Source organism: Canis lupus, chromosome 7 (assembly GCF_003254725.2).
Source record: "Canis lupus dingo isolate Sandy chromosome 7, ASM325472v2, whole genome shotgun sequence".
Classification (NCBI taxonomy): domain Eukaryota; kingdom Metazoa; phylum Chordata; class Mammalia; order Carnivora; family Canidae; genus Canis; species Canis lupus.
This window is the reverse complement of record NC_064249.1, coordinates 26,151,670-26,168,572: the sequence shown is the minus strand read 5'-3', so window position 1 is coordinate 26,168,572 and position 16,903 is coordinate 26,151,670. Positions and strand designations below refer to the sequence as shown.

Sequence of the window (16,903 nt, the reverse complement as noted above, 5' to 3'; positions counted from 1 at the left end):
TCTCTCTCTCTCACACACACACAAATAAATAAAATCTTAAAGCCTAAGGCCAAATGTGATGGTCTTTACAGCCATGGAACAATTTGGTATTTAGATGGGGGAGCAGTGGTGGTGCTGCAGTGCCAAGGCTCTGTGGCAACTTCAAGGGTTGGAGGGAAGCATAGCCCTTCCCTTCCTCACTATTCTCCCACTGCCCTATGTATATTCCAAGATCCAGACATACAGAACAACTTGCAATTTCCTAAAGTGTCTTTTTTTTTCTTCTGGGCTTTTGTACATGCTAACAGTCTGTCTTCCTAGAATGCCTTCTCCTGCTTGATGTCCTGCTACTTATCCTCTGGGCTCAGCTTGTTATCAGTCCCTCTCTTCCTATGAGTCTTCCTCCTCATCACCATCCCCAATAATGCTTTTATAGTACCTTCTCCCTATCCTCATATCCCACATGTGATATTGTAATTGTTAATTTTCTTGGTAGCCCCCACGATGTTGATGACAATGATAATATAGATATCATCTATTGAATGCTTACTATGTTTCACAGTAATACTTATGTCATTAATTATCACACCAACCTTGTGAAGTAGTGTTATTCTTATTTGTAAGTATGAAAACAAAGCTCAGAAAGGCTTTATCTATATTAATGCAGTTAATAAGAGGCAGGGTTGGGATTAGAACACAGTTCTAAAAACAAACAAGCAAACAAAAAAACCCACAGTTCTACTGACTCTAAGTCTTATTTTCCATCACTATACCACAATTTTCACCACTACATCATGCAGCTTCTCACTGGGCTGTGCACAATTTGAAAGCATGGGTCACAACTTTCACCTGTATCCTGTGTCTAGCACAGCACCTGGAATGAAGTAGTTCCTAACAACAAAGATTCAACTGAGTTATTTTATTTTATTTTACTTTATTATTTTATTTTATTTTCCAACTGAGTAATTTTTTCATTTTTTAATTTTTTTTAGTAATTTTGTTTTAAAGATTTTATTTACTTATTCATGAGAATATACAGAGGGGAGAAAGAGAGAGAGACAGAGACACAGGCAGAAGGAGAGGCAAGCTCCATGCAGGGAACCAGATGTGGGACTTGATCCCGGGTCTCCAGGATCACTCCTTGGGCTGAAGGCGGCGCTAAACTGCTGAGCCACCCAGGCTGCCCTCCAAGTGAGTAATTTTAAAGATCAAATTGGCTTTTTTTCAACAATTTATGAACCAGGAAGCATCCTTAGCAATAGGAAGAAGTTCTACAAAGCTGTAGAAAAGAAAAAACTTTTAAAGGCAGAAATGGGGTTGGAAATGGAAATTATTAGCAAACAATGCATTATTTTAGGCAAAGTTGCCTTCCTACAGGAAAAGACAGGGTCCCCTGGGTAGATTATCTCATTAGTGTTGACCAGGCCATTCCATGTTGACTGAATAAAGGTTACATTTGAGGTGAGGGGGATGAGTTGAAACAGCAATTAAGTAGGTACTGAGTCTTGGTTTGCAAACATGGGATTTAGCAGAAGTGACTCCATTTTGGGCATGTTGTCTCCTTTGTAACAGTACTCAAGAATGTGTTTGATAAATTGATGAATGAATGGCAACGAATTGTCACTGTAGGCAGCCTTAGCTAAGTCCTGGTAATCTCAATATATATTTCCTGGCCTTGGATACTCATTTTGGAAGATCAGTTAAGTTTGAAGTAAAACCATACTTCAAGAACAGCAGCAAGATAATATTTTGTAACATAGCTATCACTATATTAGACATGATTGGACTGGGTTGAGTTACTGGGATAGATAGTTACATAAAGGAGCTCATGCATGCAGTGATGAAATGGATACAGATAAATTGTATTTACCCCTAAAACTGGCACAAAGAGCTTAACAAAGTTTAACATTCTGCTGAGGCAAGACCTTGGTCTTATTTGCACAACAAGCAAGTGGTCCCCAGTACAAGCTAACCTCAGCCAGGCAGGCTGTTTGGAAAGCAGTTTGGGGATCAAAACAAGTTTGGTGCAGTTTCTCTATTTCAGTAGGAGGAAGGAACAGGGGTCATTTTCTTCAAAGAACCTGCAAAGAGGCCTAGAAAAGCTTTGTCCACATTTATATAGTTATTAAGAATCAGTGTCAGGATTAGAACACAAGTCTGATTTTTTTCACTACTTTATGCACTCACCTCTGGTTAAACCATCCCTGACCACCAGAAGATTAGTGGCAGTGTCTAGACTAGAATCTATCAGCACCACCAAGTTCTTCTTGCCTCTTACACAATAGTTCTCCTCTGCAGAGAGCAGAACTCAAGGAACTTTGAGCTTTGAGCTTCTTTGTTGAATAGTCAAATAAGAGATTGTTTCCTCCTGTTCCTTGGGGAAATTCTTCCTTTTTTTTTTTTTTAAGATTCCATTTATTTATTCATGAGAGACACACACACAGAGAGAGAGAGAGGCAGAGACACAGGCAGAGAGAGAAGCAGGCTCCATGCAGGGAGCCTGATGTAGGACTCCATCCTGGGTCTCAAGGATCACGCCCTGGGCCAAAGGTGGCACTAAACCGCTGAGCCACCAGGGCTGCCCAGAAATTCTTCCTATATGAGAAAAATATACCTTTGTTGATTCTTCACAGAATTTGAATTTCCCATCCTGGCTGGGTCCCAAGCCTCCTTTTAGCACTGACCTCCATCAAAATTAAGTACAAATAGGGATGCCTGGGTGGCTCAGCGGTTGGGTGCCTGCCTTCATCCCAGCTCAGATCTGGGATGGAGTGCAGCATCAGGCTCCCTGCGGGGAGCCTGCTTCTCCCTCTGCCTGTCTCTCCCTCTCTCTTTCTCAGTCTATGTCTCTCATGAATAAATAAATAAATCTTTTAAAAAATTAAGTACAAATAGGTCCTAACAAAACTCACAAAAATGCAATATTCCCCACTTGGGTAAAATAAGAGGTGACGTACTAACAAAAACTGCCCAATTCTTCTTGAACGGAAAATACACACCAATCTCAGAGCAAACCAATTGCTATGGTGCTTCTTCTCTCTTTCCAGTCTTTTCTATAGGCAGGATACTTCCCTTTGTGCTCTTTGGCTTTAGATAAATTACACTGTTTACTAGGCATAGCTGAGCCTAAGTGTATTTATGACCATGGTCTTTGTTAGAGATTGAATCCTTCTTGGTGTTCTAGTCTATTGCCATCTAAATTTGGCATTATGTCTCTCTTAGATTTTCCTTACTGAATTATAATAATCTTACATATGGGCTCCAAGATTACATATGTGAAAACCCCAAGCTTGTAAATTACTTAGGTAGTTAACTGGTGGATCTGAGAGTGAACGTCTATAGAAGATAACTAAAATTCTTCATCCATTCATTCAACATTTATTGAATATATAGTATTGCCAGGCAGAGTGCTAAGGGGATGAGAATATAGATAAATAAAGCATTTCTCTGCCCTTAAGGGGTTATAGCCTACTGGAGACATTAGTACAATTTTTACTTTAAAAATCATTTGGTGGTAACCAGGGGCTGAGGAGTGGGGGGAATTAGAGAGATGTTGTTAAAGGGTACAAACCTGCAACTAGTAGATAAGTCCTGGGGATCTATTGCACAGCATGGTGATTATAGACAACAGTGCTGTGTTTTAAACTTCAAAGTTGTTAAAAGTTTGCACCTTAATTGTTGCCACCACAAAAAAAAAAGAAATAATTATGTGACATGATAGAGTGATAGAGGTGTTAGCTAATCTAAGTTTGTAATCATATTGCAATATATAAATTCACCAAATCAATAATTATATATTTTAAACTTATACAATATTATATATCAATTATATTTCAATTTTAAAAGTCATTTAAAAAATAAAAAGTTATTTGAGGGTGCCTGGGTGGCTCAGTCAGTTAAGCATCTGCCTTTGGCTCAGGTCATGATCCCGGGGTCCTGGTCTTAGTCTTAGGTTGGACTCCCTGCTTGGCAGGGAGTCTGCTTCTCCCTGTTCCCCTCCCCTATGATCATGCTCTCTCTCTCTCGCTCTCTCTCAAATAATAAATAAAATCTTAAAAAAATAAAAATAAAGAAATAAAAAGTCATTTGATTACATCTCACAACAAAATATGTCCAACCACTGAGGTTGCCTACTTGGAGGATCAAATTCGTGCTGTGATGTTTGGAAATAAATGCATTTAATTTAATAAAAGAAATTCACCTAAAATTTTAGAGAAAGTACAAAGCAATTACTGAAATACAGAATGAATGCATCAGGTAAGCATTTCTATTTACTTGAAAAAAACTGGTAGAGTTGGTGGCATAGAATCTTGATGGTTTATTTCTGTATTGACAACAGATAGTATTTATGAAGGTACCTTCATATTTGGAAAGGGAAAACATAGCTGTTGTTGTTATACACTGACCTCTAAAGATCTATGACAGTAGGAATTTCATGTGGTTGAATAGGGGTCTGGAGGCCTGAGCTTATAGCCACTGAAAACAATCTGGTGGAGTTTTCTTGACCTTAAGTTCTAGACTCTTTTGTTTATGAAATGCGGTTCTATCCAATCTACCTACTTCACCAAGTGGTAGAGATGACCAAATAAGATTGAGAATTGACAATGTAGATACCATCCTTTCCCTTTACCCAGGGGATGTCCCCATCTCCCACGACCACAGAGAGTATATTCAGAGGAAGGGAAGCAACATGAGGGAGATTGCTCTCCTCTGGTGACTCCCTGTGAAGAGAAAGGAAAGAGAGGTAGGCAATGTGGTTTCACTGGCTCACAGTCCCACTAAGTATGAGTCTCAGTGGTTCTCTAGACTTTGTTACAACAGAAGCAGGCTTTTAAGAAACACTATAGCATATTTCCCTGCTCCTGCCTAGAACATCAAACATGTATATTAAGGGTCTATCTCATGAAAGACATTGGCTTCAAAGATGGAAAAGGCATAGTCCCTACTCCCAAGGAAAATTGCAGAGGGGAAGTGACCCCTAGTAGAAGTTTCAAGGAGAAATAGCTCGCAAGACAGATGATAGAGGGAGATCTTTATTAGTTAATTGTATCAGGATGAAGATTAATTCAGAAACTTTAGAAGATATGTTTAAACAAAGGCTGAATAATTATTCCCATCACTTGACAAGATGTATGAGGCTTCATTTCCTATAAAGTGAAACAATAGATCCTCCAGAATAATGGAGCTCCTTGCCCTCTTAGCAGATGTCTTGGATTTCATTCCCAATCTTTGTCAGATGTGAGGTTCTAAGGATAATCAAGGTTTCAGTAAGACATAGAAAAGAAATAAAATTATAGATAGAACACTGGAAAATAACAGAAATGGACGGGCAACTTCAGGGGGATTTGTAATGGGACAGAGATAACATCACCAAATGGGGGATGGACTCAACAAATAAGCTAGGCATTCACTTTGCAGCAATTATGTTACTAAGCAGGGTGAGGTAATCTAAATAAAAGATTTTAAAAGCTAACTTCTGGATAGATCTCAAGTTCTTGATCAGTGAGTTATTAAGTTTGTTTAAATCTTCTTTTATAGTGTCTAGTTATAATTTGGCCAAGACTAAATCTGGTGATATTTAATATTGAATGGATGAATGGACTTGTCTGTCACCTACTTTTACAGCCCCTTTTAGCACTTTGCTCCACTATATCTTTGGGCACTACTGCCCACCTTGGTGAGAAACCTGTGATCCAAAAAACCTCTCCCTACCCAACATACACCTTCAATACTTGGGTTCTGGATCCAGTTTCAACATGGCCCTGCTCTTCACTGAAGAAGAGAACCCTTGAAAAATTGCAGTAAAGCTTCCACTGAAGAAGAAAATGGAGCTGGCCAGGAGATGAAGAAGCATCTAAGATCTAGGAGGAGAGCCAAAAAAAAGCCAAAGGAGGAGTGAGATTCAAACAGAAGATGGTGAATCAGGAGGCCAAATGTTGGAGAGAGGTCTGCGGCAGCTGAGAAGAGCTGGGTTCGGGGATTAGAATTGGTAGGCAGTGGAGACTGAGAGGAGAAAGACAAGGGGCAAGATGTTAAAGGAAAAAAGCAGCCTGGGAAGAATTGGGAGATCAAGTAATAATAATGTTGATAACCAGTGTTTATCGGAGAGTGTAGCTGTGCATTTTGAATTCCACTAAACAGCTGGCATGTCTTACCTCCTTGCACAGATCCTATTAAGTAGGTACTATTATAATCCCTTTTTTACCCATGAGAAAATTGTGACACTGACTGGACAGTAATTTACCCACATAAATTTACTACATCACATACTGATAATCTGAAACTGATGAAGCTCAGATTCAAACTTAGATCTGTTCAGGTTATTGTGCTTCCTACTCTAGGTTTGTTTGAAAGAAATCGTTTTATCTGTATCTCATTAGGAGAATGTGGATAGGGGAAATTTATTAAAACAGGGAAGAGGGACGCCTGGGTGGCTCAGCGGTTGAGCGTCTTGCCTTTGGCCCAGGGCATGATCCTGGGGTCCAGGGATCAAGTCCCGCATCGGACTCCCTGCATGGAGCCTGCTTCTCTCTCTGCCTGTGTCTCTGCCTCTCTCTCTCTCTCTCTGTCTGTCATGAATAAATAAATTAAATTTTTAAAAAATAATAAAATAAATAAAACAGGAAGATATAAGGATACATGCAAGTAGATGGGAAAGGAACATTGGAGGTAGAGGCTGAAGATACAAACAATGAGTCTAATGCATGGAAACTCGCAGATGATGAGATAAAGTTTCCCAAGGAACAGAAAGGGTTCTACAGACACAGCTGGATAAGTTAACTTAAGACATAAGAGAAGGAAGAAAATAGTCACTGGGTTCAGTGATTAGGAAATAATTTTGTTTAAAATTGCTTTAAAACTTGGATTTCACAGAGGAAGTCAGTTGTTAACCAATATTGTTATTTCTCTTATGAGTTATGCACCCTGTCAAATAGAGTCAGAAACAGCATTGCTCGTCATTTCTAATTATTTTCAAGAAATGGATTATAATGCTGAAAAAAATCATCAGTACTCTATCATGTCAAACATTCACATTGCTCCTTTCATCTGAGGAATTATATTCTTCAGGCTGTCTCTGAATAGGTAGGGCATGTAAATTGAAATTCTTTTGATTTCAGGGGTCAGAAACCCAACTTGAACTACTTAGGTAAAAGAAGATTGCCTTGTCTCACACAGCCTGACCTCAGGAGACAGAGGGATGGAACCACCTCGGGAAAATGGGAACCGCAAGCTTGATCATCAGCAGGATTTTCCATTCTTTTTTCTCTGCTTTTGTATACTACTGACTTCATTTGCTTCTACTCCAGGCTACAAGCAATCCCTATGCCAATCTGCATCCCTTCTCTACTAGGAAAAGAAAAAGCCACTTCTCCCCAACTCCAGTTTACAGATCCCAAGAAATGTTCAGAAAGCTACAATCGGGTCATGTGTCCACACATGGGACTAAGCACTCACCAGGAGGGTGAGGTCAGTTCCCACTTGGAGCCAGGTGAAGGTGGGGTATTTCAGACTCTGAAAAAGAAGGGAAGCTATTTCAGAAGAAAGAAGGGCTGATGGTCAGAAACAAATAATAAAAATCTATATACATGGAATCAGTTCTTTTACTGATGGGAGAGTGAAGGATAGAGGCATTAGAAAAGAGACTATAGAGAGGGATGCCTGGATGGCTCAGTGGTTTAGTGCCGCCTTCAGCCCAGGGAGTGATCCTGGAGACCGGGGATCGAGTGCCACGGCGGGGTCCCTGCATGGACTTTTCCCTCTGCCTGTGTCTCTGCCTCTATGTGTGTGTGTCTCTCATGAATAGATAAATAAAATCTTAAAAGAAAAGAATTAGATTTGTTTTTTGTTGTAATTATTGCTAGTCTCCAATTTTATTTTTTGTAGACAAATAGCAATATATGGCTAGGAGTGTTCTAGGTGCTTCCTCAAGGGGCAGCTTCCCTTCGTCAGATAAAGTAGCAAGGAAATACTCATGACAAATTTATCTTGGAGCAGCAAGACTGTGCTTGCTTCAGGCTTGTCTTCACCTGGATTATTCATGGTGATCTCAGAGAGCCTCACCTGCAGAGTCAGAGTGAGTGAGCTGAGGAAGGGGAACTTGAAACTTGCACTCCACTTGGTCGGCTGACAGCCTCTGAGCTATCATTTCATCTTCCATGGTTCATTGAAAATGAGGGCTTGCTTCCTTTCTGGCTCGGAGAATATGGACAATTAGACACTAGAATATAGACATCATATGTCCAATTTGTATCTCTTGACTTTAAATAGTTTAAAGGAATTAGCATATTTCACACAGCTTAAGGATTTTTTTCTCATTAATGAAAGGAATTTATGAAAGTAGTTATTGAATGCTTAGAAATAAAGCAGGAGACAAGGATGATCACACAGGCAGAGTTCCTGGAAATATACAAACATGGAGGAAGGCATCATGGACTTAAAGAATAATGCTTATGTCTGATTTATTGTATGCAGTCCTTAGCCTGGAATGCCAAAAAGATGTATTGGAAAAAAACTCAATTCATTGGTCTATTGTTAAGAAAATAGAAGAGACTTTACTAGTAACCTCCAGATTAATAAGGAAACACAGAAAACATGTTCTTCAACTAACAACTGCTTTTAGGATTAAAAATAGTCTTAATGGATGTTTTTCAAGTATTTTGTGTTCTCTTCCACCCACTGGTTCAGAATCAGATTCAACTAATATTCATGAGTGACTGCCCTGTGTCAGACACTTTGCTGGATGCTCCTATTACCTAATTTGATTCCTGCTTCTCCTCCATAAAAGTCTGACTGTTCTCATTTTATAGACACTTGAAGAAATGAAGAGTCTTACCTAAGGCCTCATAAGTGTTGAGTGAGGAGCTAGGGTTTCTGGCATTGTAGTCTAGGGTCCTTGAATTGTGCTCCTTCTATTGACACTTGTCTCTATTTTATCAGAGTCAATGAGACTTATCAACACTTAGATGTTAAATACCAATGAAAGTGAGAAGAAAAACATTCTTCTTTGCTAATTAATTTTATAAACAAATAATAAGCAGTTGTATAGAAATGATAGAGAATAGAGCAACCTGTAATTTGAGTAGTCATGAGTCATGGCATGGTATAAAACTCATGTCTTTTATGTGTGTGTGTGTTCACTTTTTACAGTGTAAACAAGCTTACAGAAAGGTGTGAAAGGTGAACACAGCAGATTTGAATTACAGAGAATATAGGTATGGGCTATCCCCCAGCTCATGGAATTTCATCAAAAACCCTATATGGCATGTGTTGAAAGACATCAGTGTCTTGGCAGGAGCAGTGTCACACTAGCAATATCAGAAAGTCATGCACCACTGTGGGACCTAAAGATAAGAAGTACTGCTGTACAGTCTGTCCCAATCAATACACTATTTACCAACTTCACATGAAATGCCCTTTTGGCAAATATAAAGGTTCTCTTAGGGAAACGCAGGATGTGTTTTTTTACCTAAAATTAAAATAATCAAGTGGATTATTAAAGAACAAATATCAATTATCCCTAAATATGTCACCCTAATAATAAGGCTAATTTCACTTTTGTCTAGACCTTTCCTGAGGACATCACTATCTTTAGAATGCATCATTTTTATTCCATTTGTCTCTTGATAAATGACAATTTGCAGGAGTTGAAATACCTGATCTTGCATTTTATTTTGTAAGCCTACAGACCTCAGGAGCATGATTGCATCGTGTTTGTTTGTCCTTTTATGAAGTCTCTGATGGTGCCCTGATGTTCAAACAAACATACTAAAAACAAAGTAAGTGTGCTAAGGAAGACCATTTCTCTGTAGCCCTCGTTTTCCCCAGTCATTTCTGATGCAAAAGGACAAACCCAGGGACTGCTTCCTGATTATGCATTTTCAGTTTCTTAAGCAACTACAACAGGAAGGCTGGGACTAGACCTATTTCCTGTGATGTGATATACTTATCAGCCCATTGCTCCTATCACAACTCACCTTCTAGCTTTTATATTTTTAATAAATCCCTCTTTTCTTTTTTTAAAAAAAGGTTATATTAAAAATTTATGAGGAATTTTTGTCATTCATTGATGTCATTAAAATCCATGAGGAAGGAGAAAGATACAGGATCTCTTCCACTGTTGTTTGGGCTTTCTTCACCATAGGTCAACCGTTCAAATATCGTTTTTCTTGCAACATGAGGGAGGACAGAGAAGAGGCCTCATGGGGATCAGCATGATGACAGCAAAGCAGCAGGACTTGCCATGTTCCTCCATTACTCTCTCCTCCATCTCCTCCTTCTCTTCTTTCTCTCTCCTTACCCCTTGCTCATATTCTCCTGCCACCCCCATCTCCCTGTATTGTTTTATCTGGAAGATTTTTGATGTTGTGAGAATATTAAGATTGAAGAAATAATATCTTTTTAAAAATTTATTTTTATTTTTATTTTTGAATATCTGAGAATTCTGATGACCTCAGAGGAAGGTTCTTTGGGTTTCCTGGTTATCGGATGACTAATTTCTTCTCTAGGAGGAAACTGTACATTAGTCAGGCAAATTAGCTCTCCTCCAGCACAGGAAACCTTTCTACTGATCTTCGAGAGTAAGAGAGTCACAAGGTGCTTTTTTTTCAAGATTAGACGAAGAATCTGTATTGGCTCCTCCCTGGCAGGAAATAGAAACAGCTCTTCCTAGGTTCTGTCCCTGGACAAGGAGAGAGCAGGAGTAGTGTGAGGAGCAGATGGGGCAGTCAGGGCCTTCTGTTATCGGCCTCGAACTGCCTTTTTAGCCTTGTCTTACAACCCTCTGACATGTATAGCCTTCTCTCAAGGGAAATAGAACCTCCTTTTCTCTTGGTATGCCTCCAGACTTTAGCTTGACTGCCCTTCCCACTCTCTAGAAAGCACCATCCTGCACCTGAACCACAACAGGCACACGCACAGTGGCTCGGCTGCCTCCTGTGCCAAGAAAACACATCTGTCCGTTAGAGGTCCAGGCCTAGGCCCATCTTTCTTTTGCTTCTGTTAAGGAGCTCAGTTTGCTCCATCCTTCCCCTTCTCCTCTCACAGCTACAATAATTGGTAAGGCGTTAATCTCCATCAGGAAAACACACTGGAGCTGAAACCAGATATGATGCTTTTGATAAAATTGGACAGACTTTGAAGAAGTGGTGTGTGTGTATATGTGTGTTTTAGTGAAGGAACTAAAGGCAGACAGCGTGACTGAGAGGGGAAGCTGAGATGACAAATACAGAGAGAATAATAAAGTAAGGTGATGGAAATAAAATACCACCTTCTGGTACTGATAACATATCCTACAGAACCCCATTTCCACGAGGCCTCTTACATGGCTGGGTTAATTATTCCTGTCTCTTCACTTTGGCCTTCATCCTACAACTGTCAGCCTTATAGAAGCTAGAGATTCACTGAGACTTCCCAAACTCCAGTTCAATATTTAAAAAACATCTTTTTAATTTGGAAAGGCCACCACACACATACTTTTTATATCCAAAATGCCACAATGTTCCCTAAATTGCATTTAACCTCCTAAGCGCTGCTTTGGGCTCCTTATGTATGCCCTTGACCAAAACTAAAGACTAAATGGTTTATATTCTTCTCCCTTCCCTTCTCCAGCCTTTTCCTGAAAGTTCTAACTTGGTGTTAGAACAGTTTCAGACAGTCTGCATCTCATCCTGCAGTTTGTTTGTACATCGAAGCCTTTGATACATCAAACAAAACCTCCAAGAGCCTTTATCGCCTAATCATGTACACATAGACTCTCAGAATGTTGTAATAATATACTCTATAAATAAAATGTGAGCATTAAAAATCGATTGTGAATACCTGAGTTTGCTTCTATAATAAAGGCATATTTGTGAAATATAAAAGAAAAAATTATAGACCTTGTAAAGCCTTTTCCAGATAAAATATGAAAGATATTCATATATATATATATATATTCATAGCCACACACATGTCCAATTTATGATAATTAACAACTTGTGTTGTTTTGAGATGAAAGAATTTTGAAATAAATATTGAGAGTATTAGAAATAAGCCTTCTTTTTTTTCCTTCTTTTCTTTCAACAAATACTTAATATCTGCTACATATATATTAAATGGTGTAGGGAATAAAAAGGTTAGGGACGCCTGGGGTGGCTCAGTGGTTGAGTGTCTGCCTTTGGTTCAGGGCATGATCCCTGAGTCCCAGGATTGAGTCCTGCATCGGGCTTCCTGCATGGAACCTGCTTCTTCCTCGGCCTGTGTCTCTGCTTGTCTCTCTCTGTGTCTCTTACGAATAAATAAATAAAATCTTTAAAAAAAAAAAAAAGGTTAAAAAACTGGCCTCTGCCCTGAAGTTGCAATCAATCTAGTTAGGGAGATAAAGCATAATGGCAAAGATTATATGAATGATATAGACATTAAAAGATAAATACATAAAATGCCATGACAATGTGTGATTATACAGCAAGAAGTGTTGGCAATTAGTGCTGTGATTTTGAGGTAGATGTCTCTGTGGGTTGGGTGGTCCTGGGAGATGGGTAGTTCTGGAAGGCTTCCCAGACAGAGGAGGAGGAGCTTCAGCTGGGCAGGAAAGAAGCACAGGGCCCTTCTGACAGAGGGAAGTAAGCTAAGTAGCGGATGAAAAGACTATATTTGATTAAAATGCATCAGTAATGGAATCTTGATAATGTTTAAAACTAGATGCTTAGAGAAAGAAAAGAAATACAGAAAGATATTCACTGTGGTTGGCTTTGAAGAGTGGAATTATTGTTTCCTTGGTCTTTGTATTTTCCAAATTATCACTAGCTTTTAAAAAATAATACATAAGAGTGCCTGGGTGGCTCAGTCAGTTAAGTGTCTGCCTTTGGGGCAGCCCGGGTGGCTCAGCGGTTTAGCGCCACCTCTAACCTAGGGTGTTATCCTGGAGACCTGGAATGGAGTCCCACGTCGGGCTCCCTGCATGGAGCCTGCTTCTCCCTCTGCCTGTGTCTCTGCCTCTCTCTCTCTCTCTCTGTCTCTCATGAATAAATAAAATCTTTAAAAAAAGGGGTCTTCCTTTGACTCAGGTCATGATCTTAGGGTCCTGGGATCAAGCCCCACATTGGGGCTCTCTGCTCAGCAGGGAGTCTGCTTCTTCCTCTCCCTCTCCCTCTGTGCTTTCCCTCTCTCTCTCTCTCTCTCAAATAAATAAATAAATAAATAAAATCTTAAAATATAAGAAAAATAATATTTAACAAAACTTTAAAAATTATTGCATCAATTTCCTATTGATGTTCTGCTCACAAACCTTCTGGTGGGAAGACAGGATTATCTCTCCTAGTTCGTGTTTACAACAGACTAGTAGATTATTATTTTTGTTTTTCTCACAGAAATGTGGGGACAAATTTCCACGATTAATACTTTGTTCAGTATATTAGGTAGCCTTTATATTCTATTCCTTTTATCAAATTAGCCATTATTCTAATTATCTTCTATGTGATAAAATTATCCCCAAACTTTGTGGTGTATAACAATACTTTAGTATGTGTATGGATTCTATGGATCTGTTATAAAGAAGGGCACATGGGGATGATTTGTCTTTGCTCAGTAATGTCAGAGCCCTCAGCTGGAAGATTAAATGGTTTGGGGGCAAACCATTTAAGCCAGAGGCTGCAATTATATGAAGGCTCATTCACTTACCACTGGCAGGAGGTGCTGGCAGTTGACTGGAATATAAACTGAGGCTATTGGTCAGAATACCTACATGTGACCTCTCCATGTAACCTGGGCTTCCTTACAATATGGAGGCTGTGTTCAAAGACTGAGTGTCTAAGAAAGAGAGAGATCCAATCAGAGTTCGTATCTCCTTTTATGATCTTTTATGACTAAGTCTTGGAAATCACATAGCCTTACTGTTGACACATTCTATCTGTCAAGGGAGTCACAAAGCTCACACAAAGCTCAAAGCCACACAAGCTCCCTCTAGTTTCAAGGGGAGGAGAGACAGACTCTGTCTTTTGATGAGTGATAGTGGTGGTGGTGACAAGTTTCCAGAAGAGGATATAGAACTGGATAAGTTTGGTGAGAAATTTTGGAAAATACGATTTACCACAGCCATTGTCACACTTTCTCCTGCAACTAAGTCAGTTGCCCTCAGTTATTGCTGAAAAGGTCAGATGAGCTGCAGATTTTCTGGCCCAGAGCTATGTCAGATGACTAGAGATTCCTTGGTGCAGTGATACCAAGAGTTTGCTGCAAATTGCTTTTCCCACTAGAGAAAGGTGCCACCTTTGTCACTGAGGTGAATTAGCTTATAGCCTAGAAACCACTGTTTATTTTATTAATATGCTGACCAAGGCAAGAAAGTTCTGCTGAGGGAGTCCCTGTCTCACTGAAGCTGATATTCTATATTTGTAAATAAAGCTATAAAACTATTACTTGGGTGTGAGAGGACAAGACATACTCAACATAGGGAGCTTCGGGAAAAAGCAGGAGAGAAGGTATATAGTACATGAAGGAGAGAGGACTTGTGGGAGGAGCTTTTCTAGTATCTTCCATTCACCTTTGCTGAGTGGGAAATCTTTGATGATACTAGTTGGGTCTTGGTGGGCAAAAGATAGTAGAATGATCTCCAAGCAATAACAAAATGAATTAAGCCAACATAGTTATCAGCTTCCTGCTTTGTCACTAATATGCAATTTATTTCAACTCAAGAAATACGTATTTTACACTTATTATGTACCTATTTTAAGTCTGTGAGAAGCATAGGTAAAAGGACAAAATGACACTCTACTATCACAAAGTTTCCTTGTAGGGGCAAGGGAATCAGAAGAGAACCATATATATATATATGTATGTATATATATATATAATTTAATTTTTTCACCCTAAAATGTGAATGTAAGTTGTTAATAAGAGTGGTGGTACAGGCAGCCCGGGTGGCTCAGCTGCCTTCAGCCCAGGGCCTGATCCTGGAAACCTGGGATCAAGTCCTGCATCAGGCTCCCTGCATGGAGCCTGCTTCTCCCTCTGCTTATGTCTCTACCTGTCTCTCTCTCCCTGTGTCTCTCATGAATAAATAAATAAATAAAATCTTTTGTTTTAAAAAAAAGTGGTGGTACAGCTTAAACACTAAACGAGATCAGAAAAAACAATGTTTACCAAGTTTTTCTGTGCTAGTACAAAACAGTGGAGATGTTTTATCTAGTCTTGTGAAAATAGTGTCTCAAGGAGCTCAGAAAGGAATGTTTTATTTTTTAATTTATTTAATTTTTTATTTATTCGAGAGAGAGAGAGAGAGAAAGAGAAAAATCATGAGGGGGGGAGGGGCAGAGGGAGAGGGTGAAGCAGGCTCTCCACTGAGAAGGGAGCCACAGGCATGGCTAAATCTCAGAACCCTAGGATCATGACCTGAGCCAATGGCACCACCCAGGCACCTGAGAGGAATATTTTAGAACAGTGTTTCCTAATTCATCTGACAATAAAAGTCATCCATTAAGTACAGATTTCCCAGTCCTTCTCCTAAGGATTCTGATTCTGAGTATCTAGGGTGGGTTTAGGAAGCTATATACCTTTACAAAGGATTCTATTATAAGTAAAATTTTGGAAATTGAGATTTAGGAGAAATTGCAATTGATCAAAGAGGAGTGAAAAACCCAAAGAACTCCTCTTGCAAGTAAGAGATACATAGAAGCGCAGCTAACTAGGTACCTTTTGCACCTTTCACAAATTGAACCTACACTGACAACATTGCAATGTAAAAAAGAAATTAATTAATAAAAAGGAAGTTATTTCAAAATATTCTGTCCATCTATTAAGTTTTTTTTTCAGCAACCGTGAGTCTTTGACTAAATGGTAGATATATTTTATTGTAATTGTGCAAATAAATACATCACATTACATTTTTAGCCTGGGGCACCAGGGTGGTTCAGCCAGTTAAGTGTCTACAGTCTGCTTAGGCCGTGATCCCAGGGCTGGGATTGAGCCCTGCTTGGGGCTCCCTGCTGAGTGGGGAATCTGTGTCTCCCTCTGCCCACCCCTTACTCTCTCTCTCCTCTCTCTTTCACATGCTCTCTCTCTCAAATTAACAAAATCTTTGAACTTTTTTTTTGTTTTTTTTTGTTTTTGTTTTTGTTTTTGCCTATAACTAGGTTCTGAAAAAAAGGCAAAATTAAAAATATGTAATGTTTAGGAGTACTTGGCTGGTTCAGTTGGTGGAACATCTGACTCTTGATCTTGGGGTTGTGAGTTCAAGCCTCACATTGGGTGTAGGGGTTACTTTAAAAAACATGTAATATTTAAAATTAACCAAAATTATCTTAAAGAATGTAAAGTTTAAATTCTACTTATAGTGATCATAAATATCTTTCTCCATCCCTATTCTTCAAAATAAGCAGTTTTCCTTTCAAACCCTTTAAATTTTCCTCCATTGTATCTTTGGAGATGGGACTATAACTAGTGAAAATCCTAACAAAGTCCAACTAAGGCCGAATGTTTCTAAACACTTGAAAGAAGTCATGCTTTAATATCCCATCTCGGGCAGCCTGGGTGCCTCAGAGGTTTAGCACTCACCTTCGGCCCAGGGCATGATCCTGGAGACCCGGGATCGAGTCCCATATCAGGCTCTTTGCATGGAGCCTGCTTGTGTCTCTGCCTCTCTCTCTGTGTCTCTCATGAATAAATAAAATCTTTAAAAAAAATCCCATCTCACACATTATGTAATGAGGATTGTATTGCTCACTCATAGACTTGGGTTTTTTTGGTCTTAGTTTTAAATGAAAGAATGCACATAAAAGCTCTACTTCTGTGTAGAAGATGCTCAAGACATTTAAATATCCTATTTCATGAATCATCACCAACTTCGTCATGATCAACCTCACAGTTACACTTGATTGAATAGCTCCTTTGTGCCAAGAATAATGCCAAATGCTGTGGAGGATACAGAGGTGAAATAAGATACACTTCTCAT

The 16,903-nt window shown here is 39.2% G+C and overlaps 1 long non-coding RNA gene across 1 annotated transcript; it reads left to right on the top strand.

Moving 5' to 3' along the window:
• Window positions 1-4,374: 4,374 nt before the first annotated feature.
• LOC112648606 (uncharacterized) lies at window positions 4,375-11,848 on the top strand. The gene is made up of 3 exons (XR_003129171.3): window positions 4,375-4,723; window positions 9,658-9,755; window positions 11,587-11,848. It is a non-coding gene; the product is annotated as an uncharacterized LOC112648606 (long non-coding RNA).
• The last annotated feature ends 5,055 nt before the right edge of the window (window positions 11,849-16,903 follow it).